Source organism: Lontra canadensis, unplaced genomic scaffold, assembly GCF_010015895.1.
Source record: "Lontra canadensis isolate GAN:19392208 unplaced genomic scaffold, GSC_riverotter_1.0 scaffold75, whole genome shotgun sequence".
NCBI classification, from domain to species: domain Eukaryota; kingdom Metazoa; phylum Chordata; class Mammalia; order Carnivora; family Mustelidae; genus Lontra; species Lontra canadensis.
Window position 1 is genome coordinate 2706158 of NW_022631069.1, and position 11343 is coordinate 2717500.

Genomic DNA, 11343 nt, shown 5'->3' on the forward strand with positions numbered 1-11343 from the left:
AGAAATAAGCTGGGGACGCCTAGGTGGCTCAGTCAGTTAAGTGTCTGTCTTCGGCTCAGGTCATGATCCTGGGATCTTGGGATCGAGTCCCGCATCGGGCTCCCTGCTCAGCAGGAAGTCTGCTTCTCCCTCTGACCCTCCTCCCTCTCATGCTCTCTCTCTCTCACTCAAATTAAAAAAAAAAATCTTTAAAAAAAAAAAGAAATAAAGTTGGTTGGAGGGAGCACAGGGGGTGGGGAGAGGCAAAAGAAGAGAAGCAAAGTTATAGATGAAAATATATAGTGCGCTTCTTCCTATAAGAAGCTTAAAACATAAAAAAGTCCATGCATTGCTTATGGATATATATATATATATATATATATATAAAACTTATAATGTAAAAGAAATACTGCATGGATGGGAAGGAGACACACCATGGTCAAATGAGTGGATAACCCTGGAGATTGTCAGAAAGGGATGAGGAGGGAAGATGGAAACTTCCAATTTAGTTGTAACATTTTATTTAATTTAAAAAAAAGATCCGAGGGGGCACCTGGGTGGCTCAGTGGGTTAAAGCCTCTGCCTTCGGCTCAGGTCATGATCCTGGGGTCCTGGGATCGAGCCCCACATCAGGATCCCTGCTCAGCGGGGAGCCTGCTTCCCCCTCTCTCTCTGCCTGCCTCTCTGCCTACTTATGGTTTCTGACTGTCAAATAAACAAATAAAATCTTTAAAAAAAAAAAAAGATCCGAGGCAAATATGGCAAATGTTAACAGCTATTAACCCTGAGTCAGGGCACAGGGTTTCTATTTTATAATAATAGCTAATATTTGTTTGTCGCTTGCTTTGTGCTAGAACTGTTGTCGGAACGTGACAGGCATTGACTCAGTCCTTCAAAGCAATCCTAGGAGGTCATTCCGATATAACCCGTATTGTTACAGATAACGGAACTGAAGTGCAGAAAGGTTAAATAGCTTACTCAAGATGATACGGTCACCAGGTGGTAGAGCTGGATATGATTCGTGTGCAGGCAGCTTGACTACAAAATTTACATTGTTTGGGGTGCCTGGGTGGCTCAACTGAGTTGATTTTGAGTTGATTTTGGCTCAGCTCATGATCTCAGGATAATGTGATCAAGCCCCAAGTCTGTTGGGTTCCGCGCTGAGCGTGGGGCCTGCTTCAGACTCTCTCCCTCTCCCTATGCCCCACCCCTTCTGCCACCACTTGCCCGCACTATCTCTCTCAAAACAAAAAAACCAAAAAAACCAAAACCCCACTACACCCTTTACATGCCCTTTACATGCCATGAAAGCTGACATTCACGTATGCTGACCATGTGCCAATCTCTGCTCTAGGACATTAGGAGTTCTGAAGCATTTCATTTTCCTGGCAGCCTAGCATTTTCCTAGCAGTCTAGTCTGACTGTCACTTAGATGCAGGACTCAAGACATGGGACAATGGAGGCCAGGGGCACGCACCAATGAGACAAGGCTCCAGGGTGCTTGATGGGCCCAGTGCCAATCGGACAAGATCAGAGCTGCAGGAGGGTAGCCTGGGAGGTACAGGACAAGGGACGTTTCCTCATGAGGCAGTGGTCATACCACTGAGTGAGCTTCCTGAACCCGAAGAGGAAAACAGTGGCACCACAGAATTGGTTAAAGAACAAGAAATGAAGTGTGTGAGCTTTGCCTTATGGTGCCTCCAAGAGTCCGTTCCCCCATCAGAAGCTGACGTCTGGCTCCTTTTTCATGGACAAATTAAAATAAAAATTACGTAGATACCAAGTGTTTATTTTCTGCTTCCAATTCAGATCTTTTAGTGATAAATCAGCTCTGGAAAAGGTACACCCGCTTGGTTTGTGGCAGCAAAGGACGACATGAAAATAGTCTCCAGAATAAGAAACCGATTAGATCTCCCGGGAAGGTAGACTAGTTGGCTCTCGGAGCCTGAAATTCTTCATTCACTAGCTCATGTTTGTATGTGACTGGATAACCATTGCCTTTAGCTCAGAATTCGCTTTGCTGTCAGAGTTGAACATTTTCCAACTACTTCTAGGTGTCCTGTGACACAAGGCGACTGAAGACACCAGAGGGAAAGGTGAAGGATGAGGAAGCCAGACAGAGGAGGATGCTCACTTCTGGTGGCCCTGATTCTGAGAAGCACGCCAAGTGAGTGTGTAAGGAGCCCGTCCTTGCTGTGGGTGTATAGACAGCCTGCTCACTGATTCCTGAGATACCCAAGATTCCGCAGGTCTTGGCAAACTTTGGGTGAGATGACAGATTACAAAGCTATCTGATAATTAAAAAACGTAATCCATAATCCTAACTCCTCACCATGGCACTCGTCCCCAGAGAAACACAGGACGCCGTCACCAGTCCTCTACCACTTTCATTCAAATCCTTCTCATGGTAAAGGGATATTGCTCAGAAAAGGGAGGTCTTTTCAGTTCTTTGTAGAATTTCACATCCACTGTATTAATCAAGAAAAAAAAAGGTCAGAATATCTTTAAGAAATTTTCTTCCCTTCAAGCTTCCAGACGAAAACAAACCTCCAAGTTATCTTAGGTTCCTCTCTGTCCCTCACCTCCCACACCCAGCGGGCTGCCAAGCACCGTCTGTCCTGCCTTCCCCACACAGCTTCCACCCATCCCACCCCTTCGCTCCTGCTGCCGCTTCCCTACTTAGCCTCCTCGGCGGCCTCCCGGTTTCCTGTCTGTCCTCCTCCACGGAGTGTCCAGGTTACTGATACACGCGTCTAGAGCCGGTGCCTGGGGCCCCGGAGTGGCTCAGGAAATAGTCAGCCTCTGAGTCTCTGATGTTTCCACCATTTTATTCAGAATTCAGAAGGTGTCCCTGAATTCGACACTGGATGTCTGGACTTTTTTTTTTTTTCTTTTTTCAGGGTTTGAAATTTGAATATAGCTGACACACAGCGTTAGGTGAGTTTCCTCTAGTGAGTTTCCCTTCACTAGAACTGATTCCACTTCTCTAGTGAAGTCTGAACTCCGCTCCTCAAAGCCCTCCCTGAGCTGAGCCAGGCTTCCCATGGTTACCAACGCCTCACAGACCTTCTGTTCCCACCGCCGTTGCTGCTGCTGCTCCCCTAATCCTTGTCCTCTGCTCCTGCCACGCTCCCTACTTGCCATGTCCTTTCTGCAGATACAGCCTATTTTGCGAGACCCACGCCCAGGGCCACCTATTCCTGGAAGCTCTGCCTGACCCAGTGTGGTCCGACGCCCCCCTCTGCCTCCTCAGCACCCACCAGGCTTCTGCTCTCTCACGTGGAACTTACTGTCAGTTCAGGATATGTCATCTGAGACTGTGCATATTTGGGGAGCCACATCTGCATCCCCGAGGCAACATCATATGTAAAGTGCACATTGGGGTAAAAGTTCAAGTCTCCCCTTTTCTGACAAACTTTTTGCCAGATAAACCCCTAAAAATCCCTGCAGTACAACTCCTTTTCTTGAGAAGCCCAAGGGACTTCACAGCATATACTCTCTGCTGATTTTAGGGAAGGCGGCATGAGGAAGCCCAATGCATCACACCGGAGTCCAAGTCTGGGTGAAAAGGACCATATAGTACTTCGGCAATTTTAGAAAGTTTGCTTAACCTCTTCGTTTTTTTCATCCTTGGCACAGATCTCTTATTCACTATATTAAAACTATAAAAACAGCTTATGTAGCAGAGAGACATTCAGACAGAAGGATTCAAGTAAGATAGAAGTTTCCGTCCTCTCATAAAATGACCCATCGGTGGGCAGGTGGTGGAGGTAGGAGACGGTTCTCTGAGGCCAGCTAGGGGCTTGGGTTCCTTTGGTCTCCCCGCTTTAACATTGCCCAGATGAACAAAGGTGTATTTGCTAGTCTCACAACCACATCTATTTCCAGTTCCCAGGAAGGCAGAGCAGAGAGGAAACAGCTCCCCTAGTATGGACTTCACCCCAAAGTAGCACATACCACTTTCATTCAAATCCTATCGACTAGTCCAGAGTCTCAGCCATTCCTACCTGCAAGGGAAGATGGAAAATGTTTGCCAACCCTTAGCGTCTCATTCTTTTACTGTCCTGTGCAGGAACAGCTAGGAAGTCACATACCGGGCTAAGATTCTGGGTTGCAAAGATTACTTGCAAAGATCAGGAAAACACCCAACACGGAGCACAGCAAAATCGACACCTGTCCTTTCCAACTGACCTCAGCATTCCCACCTGCCCCACCGTCTCCCACTTAGCAAGCTCTCACTACATTTTTGACCAATGAATGCTTAAATGGAGTTCATTCCAAAGGCTCACTGTTTCTATCTAGATAACCTCATTTGTAATTGGCTCATTAATTGTTGCTGTATGGAAGCTTGCCGCTGAAATAGTCTACTGTGGATAAGCAGATAAAGAACTCTCTTTCTACATCTTTGATTTGCCAAACTAGTGAAATTACGCCCCTGAACCTTGAAAATTTCCAAATGAGGAGGGTTAATCTTCTGCAGGACCCATGGCTTTAGGGTGTGATTCCTGAGTGTCACTCTTGTGGGTCCCTGAGCTTCTCCAGAGAGCAGATAACCCAAGAAGTGATCCACACCGGCCCCTCACATTATTTGGTTTGAACACTCATGTTTGGACTGTTTCCAGGGACATTGGGATGGAGAAGTGGAAGAAGAGAGTGGAATCTGTTCTTCTGAAAGTCCCAGGAGAAGCTGAGCAGGACTGGGGAGTCCCCCAGCTGGAGGTCACGGGAGCCTGTGAGTCCCAGGAGAAAAGCACATGGAGAGAGGTCTGCACAAGATGGGCAGTGGACAGCTTCCCCTGCCAGGAATACCTGGGTTCTTTCCCAGACCCTAAACACAGAAGAGCCTCGAGATCATCTGCCTTGCCTTTGAGCCTGTCACTACCGTTGTGGAGCTGTGGCCTGCTGCCTCGGTCAGTGGAGTCTCAGACTTCTTTGCAGGAAAGTTCTTATGTGGTGACTCAGCAAAGCACTTAAAATGCCCAGGAATTGTCCTTTAAAGAAATCCCCAGATCTCTGGGAAACTGAGCAAACTGACCTTAATGGAAGAACAATTTGGGATGGCTGGAGGGAACCCACCACTGCTTCTCTAGGCCCGTGGTCCAGAGGAAGCCCTGGAAAGGAAGCAGACCCACCTTGGCAAAGCCCTGAGAACCCAGGGCAGCCTCCTCAGGAGGCAGGAGTCAGGGACACCCAGCCACTCCCTCTCTCTCTTCCTCTGCAGTATCTCCTCACTTGGGACAACTTCCCACTCCCTTGTCTTTGATTCCTGCAATGTTGGTGTGTTAACCTCTTCTCTTGAAACCTCAGTTTGTATACTAGGATAGTTTCTGAAATCAGACTGTGTTAACCCAACCTTAGTCACGATCTTCTTTGCTAGTTTGTCCTCCTCCGGTCTAATATCAAGATTTCTGGAAAGAAAATGCTTTCTATTCCAGTGTGTGTATTCCAGTGTATTCCAGTGTGTGTGTGTGTGTGTGTGTGTGTGTGTATGAGAGAGAGAGAGAGAGATTGTGTGTATAGATGTGTGTGTGTGCACACATATCTGTGTTTACGGATTTCCCTCAACATTTACTCAAATAACGTTTTGGGATGCCTACGAGGCCCAGCATGATTTCAGATACAAAGACCCAGTACTGAATAAAACAGAGTAAATACCCACCTTGAAGACTGGGGCAGACCCACAACAAAAATATTACATAGTGTGTGGGAGTCTATATATGTGCTATTACACTCACACTCACACAGGCTGGCTAATGATAATTCCCCAAATCAGGCGCCCAGTAAAAATAATGAGAACTAATATCTATTAAGTACTTTATTATGTGTCAAGTGCTTATTTAATTCTGAACAACCTGTAAGATATAAACGATTATTGCCTCCATTTACAGACAGAGAACTGAGGCAGAGAAGGGACACAGCTAGCAAGTTGTAGCATGACATCAAGCCGAGACACCAGCCCTGGAGCCCAAGCTTCTTGAGTCTTCCTCTTGAAAATGTGCTGCCTTTGTCAAAACACATGCTGTGACCTCCTCTAAATCTGCCAGGACTCTTCTAAGCAGAACAAGCTTCAAGGAGAAGTCTGGGAGCAGCAGAAACTTCGAGCTGGGCTCATAACACGGCCATGAGACTGTTTTGATGGCCTGCGATGTGATTTTCCTCTTCAGTTTTGCTTTTGTCTGACAGCAAGGAAGAGGCCAAAGAAGAAGTCCTTTGCCAGATAAATCCCAAGCATATAGTTTTTCTTGTCTAGAAAAAGAAAAGAAAAAAAGCCAAGGCTAAGTGATCTCAACACATTTTTCCACGGAGAAGCCCTGAGGGATAATGTAGATCTGACAGAGTCTCCAAATGGGGAAGGCAAGAGGTGACAGGACGAGAAGGATCTGGAAGAAAACCTCTCCGGCGAGATCTGACTGCCGGGTCCCCCAGCCTCAACCCTCTGACACCCTCTGGGATAAATACAAGTTTCCTGTAAGGGTTTTGAGAATCATGATGTCAAAAAACTCTGAAGGGCCTTACTTGGAAGGTTTGGCCTAAAAATTATTCAAGATGAATGATTTTTATCACCAGTGTATTTTAGTTAATATTTATTGAGTGCCTACTATGTGTGAGACAGCTTGTTGGATTTCTTATAGACACTGTCTCATGTAGAATTAGAAATACGTAGGGGGGCCTGGATGGCTCAGTCTGTTAAGTGTCTAACTCTTGATTTCGGCTCTAGTCATGATCTCAGGGTCATGAGAACAAAGCTTGCATCATGTTCCACACTGGGCATGGAGCCTGCTTGAGATTCTTTCTCTCCCTGTGCCCTTCACCCACTCTCTCTCTCTCTTAAAAAAAAAAAAGTTAGCAATATGTAAGCTGCTTGAGCTTGAAAGAAAACCAGCAACTAATTAAGCATTGATTATGACTATTAATGGTGAGTGAAAAATGAACCAAACCCTGCTTATTTAATTACTTAAATCTTGTCCTAAATGGAATATCAATTTCAGGCCTAGTCATTGCCATAGTATTAATTTAATGTTAGGAAAAAAAAAAAACAGCAAAAGACATACTTAGAACAATTTGCTATATTATTTGTCCCGGTCATGCTTATGGTGATTGTGATCATGAAAAGAGAGTCACTACATATTTAATGTGTGAGGGGGCAACAGGCTTGATACCAGAGATGCAAAAAACCTGTAGGACATGCATTCTGTTCTTGGGGCTTCTGATGTGTGTGGTTTGGGATACGGAGATTACATGCAGAAATGTACAGAGCAAGGCAGAGTATCCATGCTTGGAGTCAAATGAACAACAGAGATGGTAGGAGCTAACATTCAGGGAGGGGAGGGCTTTTTGGAAGCTAAGGTTGCCAGCGAAAGCCTCAGAGTCACACAGAGTCATGCTTTTCTTCTGAATTCTCTTGTCTGGACTAGAATCGTCTCCTTGTTTTCTTCTCTCTCTTACCAAATCCCCACTATCCTCCTAGCCAGAGATCCATTGGTCTTGAAACTCTTGTATAGCCTATGTTTAGCTAATAACAACTTTTTATCAATCAGTCAACGCTGTTGAATCGACCAAAGTGTGTATAGAGAGTGGGACCCATGGCAGGACAAGGGTTAATGAAGGAAATGGAAGATACTCACTCCCCCTCATCCCTAAAACCCAAGTGGTGGCTGCCTCTCTGAGGCAGAGAACCGCCCTCCTCTGGGTACAGCCCCTGCATATCGCCCAGTCTCCATCCTCCACTGGTCTTGTCTGGACCACACAATTCTGCCCCTGACATAGTCAGACACAGGTTTTGAGCTCGGCCAATTTCCGATTCTCCCTGGAACATGCTGAGCTTCAGTTTGCTGCTGCTCATGAATAGAAGGGTTCCAGAGAAGCCACAGATCCTTGCTGCGGAGACCTTCTGTGTACCCTGGTTTCTCCCTTCCCCACAGCTGAGCTGTTTATTCAATATTCACCCTCTATGGCTGCCCCAGTATTCTTCCAATAAATGTCTTCTTCCCTTCAGTTTTGCTAAAAATCTGAGGTGGTATCTGAGGTTATTCAAATAATAAGATTAGATAATTCATAAATTGGTTCTAGAGAACATATTGCAAATTCCAGATCTTCAAGGAAAATGTAACAAGTCTTTGGGTTGGGGTGGGAGTGAAGGCAATAATAATTTTTATTCAAAGACTGGAAATCAGTAACCTTGGTAAAAAGTGAAATCAATGTGTTTCTTGTGGTCACCTGGGACTTGACCAGCACTAGGGTTTGAGGGGACCCAATAGACCACCATATAGCAGTTTAAAAGAGATGAGAAAGGCTGAGACCACAGAGTCAGGTGGTTGGCTCTGAGTGCTTTGGGATAGCCCATGTAAGAGAACAGCTAACCCCATCCCAGAAATCTTCCCTAGAGGCATACATTCAAGGTTAAGGGCCTAATATGATCCCACGAGCTACTGGCATGAGATCACTAAAACAACAAGTTCAGAACTTGATATTTTAGGAATTAGACCTGCCCTTGTGCTTACAAACTCACTAGGTTTTATGTATGTACAGCATGGTCAGGAAAGAGGGGAATCCTGGCAGGGGAAATTATGATCTATGGGAGGATCTGAGGGAGGCAGGAACCCTAAACCTTCAAGCCCCTCTGAAAACATTTCTCACTGCACCCTGACCCCCACCAACCAAAGAAAAGTAGCCATCCACCATACTGGGCTCCACCACTCAATAATGCCCACTCTGTGGCCAGCATCTGAACTCAGCACAGCCTGGAGGGAATTGTGCAGGATCATTAGAGAGAAGAAAACAGTCATACACAGGGATTGGCTAAAGAATATCATTACGATGGGAGAAATTGTGTTAGCATTGACTTTGAGGATAGGGTGTGTTATTAGTGGCTTTGTTTGCTAAGTAATCCAAAGCCTGATGGATATCAGATGGCATCTCAGTATAACTACAGGAGGAATGGAGATCACTCAGCTATCTAGACTCAGAGAACAATGGCTTCATGCTACCATCTTGGATGCGGTAGCTGATATGACTTGGAATTAGAGCCCATTGCATTTGTGGTTGTATGTGGGCACACATCAGTCATGCTGGGTGGGAGCATCTTGGATATATTGGATGAAGTGTATGGGGTGTGTGTGTATGTGTGTGCGTGTGTGTGTGTGTGTTTATGCTAAGCAACCGAAAAGGAGAATATAATAGACACCACGTGGAGCAGCCGCTTGAGCCACAGCAGTGCCCCCTGCTCTGAGTACAGCCCTTGAAACCCAGGGTGGGCCTGTGAAGTCTGTCTATTTCATTACATGAGCTTCTTCCCACCACCCACACGACCGCCACCACCACAATAACTGGGTGCAGTGGTGAACCAACTGCGGGACACGGGGGACCATCTACCCTGGGTTCAGGCAATAAGGAAGCCTGTAGAGAATTTAAAAACAATAATAAAACCAAATAGAAGTCAATCTGCTTTCTATTATCACCATGTGTCAGCAATGCAAAGCCATGTCAGTGATAAAGTACTCCTTCCTGAAAAAATCTTCTGTTGGTCTCAGTCCTAAACAATTGCTTACATTTGAGTTCTCATCAGATGTATGCAAGCTTCAAATTAGCACCTTTTCATTTGTTATCCTTTATAACTTGCATTCTACATGGGAGTTAACTTGGAGAGCTCCCAGCTGCACAGTCCTGCCCCAGCACACACGGACTCAAGCCACACGCATTCAAGTAAATTCCTAGTGATCCGAAGTCCTTCAAGCTCACTTCAGAAGCCTAACGTCTGTGGTCTTACATATTCCTGCATCCCAACAGTAGATTCAACAGAAGCAGTAATGGGATAGTGCTAACAAAAATGGAGAAACAGAAGTCACATTACTTTCATTGTGTCATTTTGTGAATGCCAGGAGAAATGACAGAAGATGCTGGTTTATACTAACCAGTGGAATCAAAAGGGCAGTGTGGGACACCTTGACCATTATCACCAAAAACCAGACATTTGCTCTAAAGTGATGGGTTGAATAATGTCAATGTTGACTATTGTTCAGACATTAATTTTTTATAGAACAGAAACTTTGGAAGTTGTAACTAAACATAATTAAGGTGTACAATGACTCTTCTATTTTACTAGAAGATTTTCAACCATGTCAACTTTCGATAGCTACTAGTATCAATAACTAAGACACAAAGATGTGGATGATATTGCAATTCCTAGAATTTATTAGGAAGTGGGATTTTAGTGAATCTCTGCTAAATTTACCCTTACATTTAAAACTTCCCCTGTTTACTTATATGTTACTTCACATGGAAGAAAATACTTTAAATTGATGTTAAGGAAAAATATTATTCAGTCAACCATGAGCAAAGATAGATGAATATTCTTATAACACCTATAGAACATGAATATGCAAAGGTTAATTTTAACCAAATTATAAGTTTGCCAAAGTTACAACTTAAAAACAAACACTGAAATGATACTATTCATTACTGTGACAGCCCAATATGCAAGTGTAAATTTATTTTCCTTTTTTTTGCAAGGAATACATTAATGTAAAAAAGAGTAATTTCATGACTTTTTTCCTTCATTATACTGCAATAGTTATTTTATTTTATACCTTACCTTTTCATTCACTTTCATTGGTATGACTGGATATACAAAGTTCAATGGTAAACTATTACACTGCACTTCTTTTCTCGCACTGTCATTATTATTATTATCCATATTTCGTACTTACAATAACTTCGTTGGGGAAGGTGTTAAAAAATGATTGTCTCTTGCCGGTTCATTCAGGGCACATAATTGAACCAAACTGAGACCAGTTTGTCCCGGCACTGGGAACTGCAGGCCTAAGGGGTCTGGGGGTCTGAAGACATCGATGCTGAGTTGGGTTTTGGGGGGCACCATGATGTCCAAGTGTGTGAGCTCCTGCTGCAGAGCCCTCCTGCTGCCCTGCTTCTCCCCTTCCCACAGCCTCCTTGGATCATGAGAGACCCTAGAATCGTTCCAGAAACTCCCCCCACCCCCCCACACCTGTAGAGCCAGGATCGGTGTCTTCTTCCCAAGCAAGGCCCTGATGTAGGGGAGAAAAGGAAGGGTGGGAAAGATGCTCAGCCAACATGTCTGAGATGGGAGCCCCCACCCAGGTCCCCTGCTCACTCTGCAGGAATAACCCTCAGAGACACCTCTTGTGACATTGCAGGGGGTGGATGGGTGAGGACAGCAGTGAGTTGATGTGGTGTCCATTTGTGGGAAAGCCCCACACCCCCCTTCGCTCTCGGGAAGCCCTCACCCCCGTCCTACCTCCAGTCACCCAAGCATGTGGCATGTACCCTGCTAAAAGATGACAGCAGCGTCAACACCCTGGGGTGGCCACTGAGACTAAATGTTTAAAG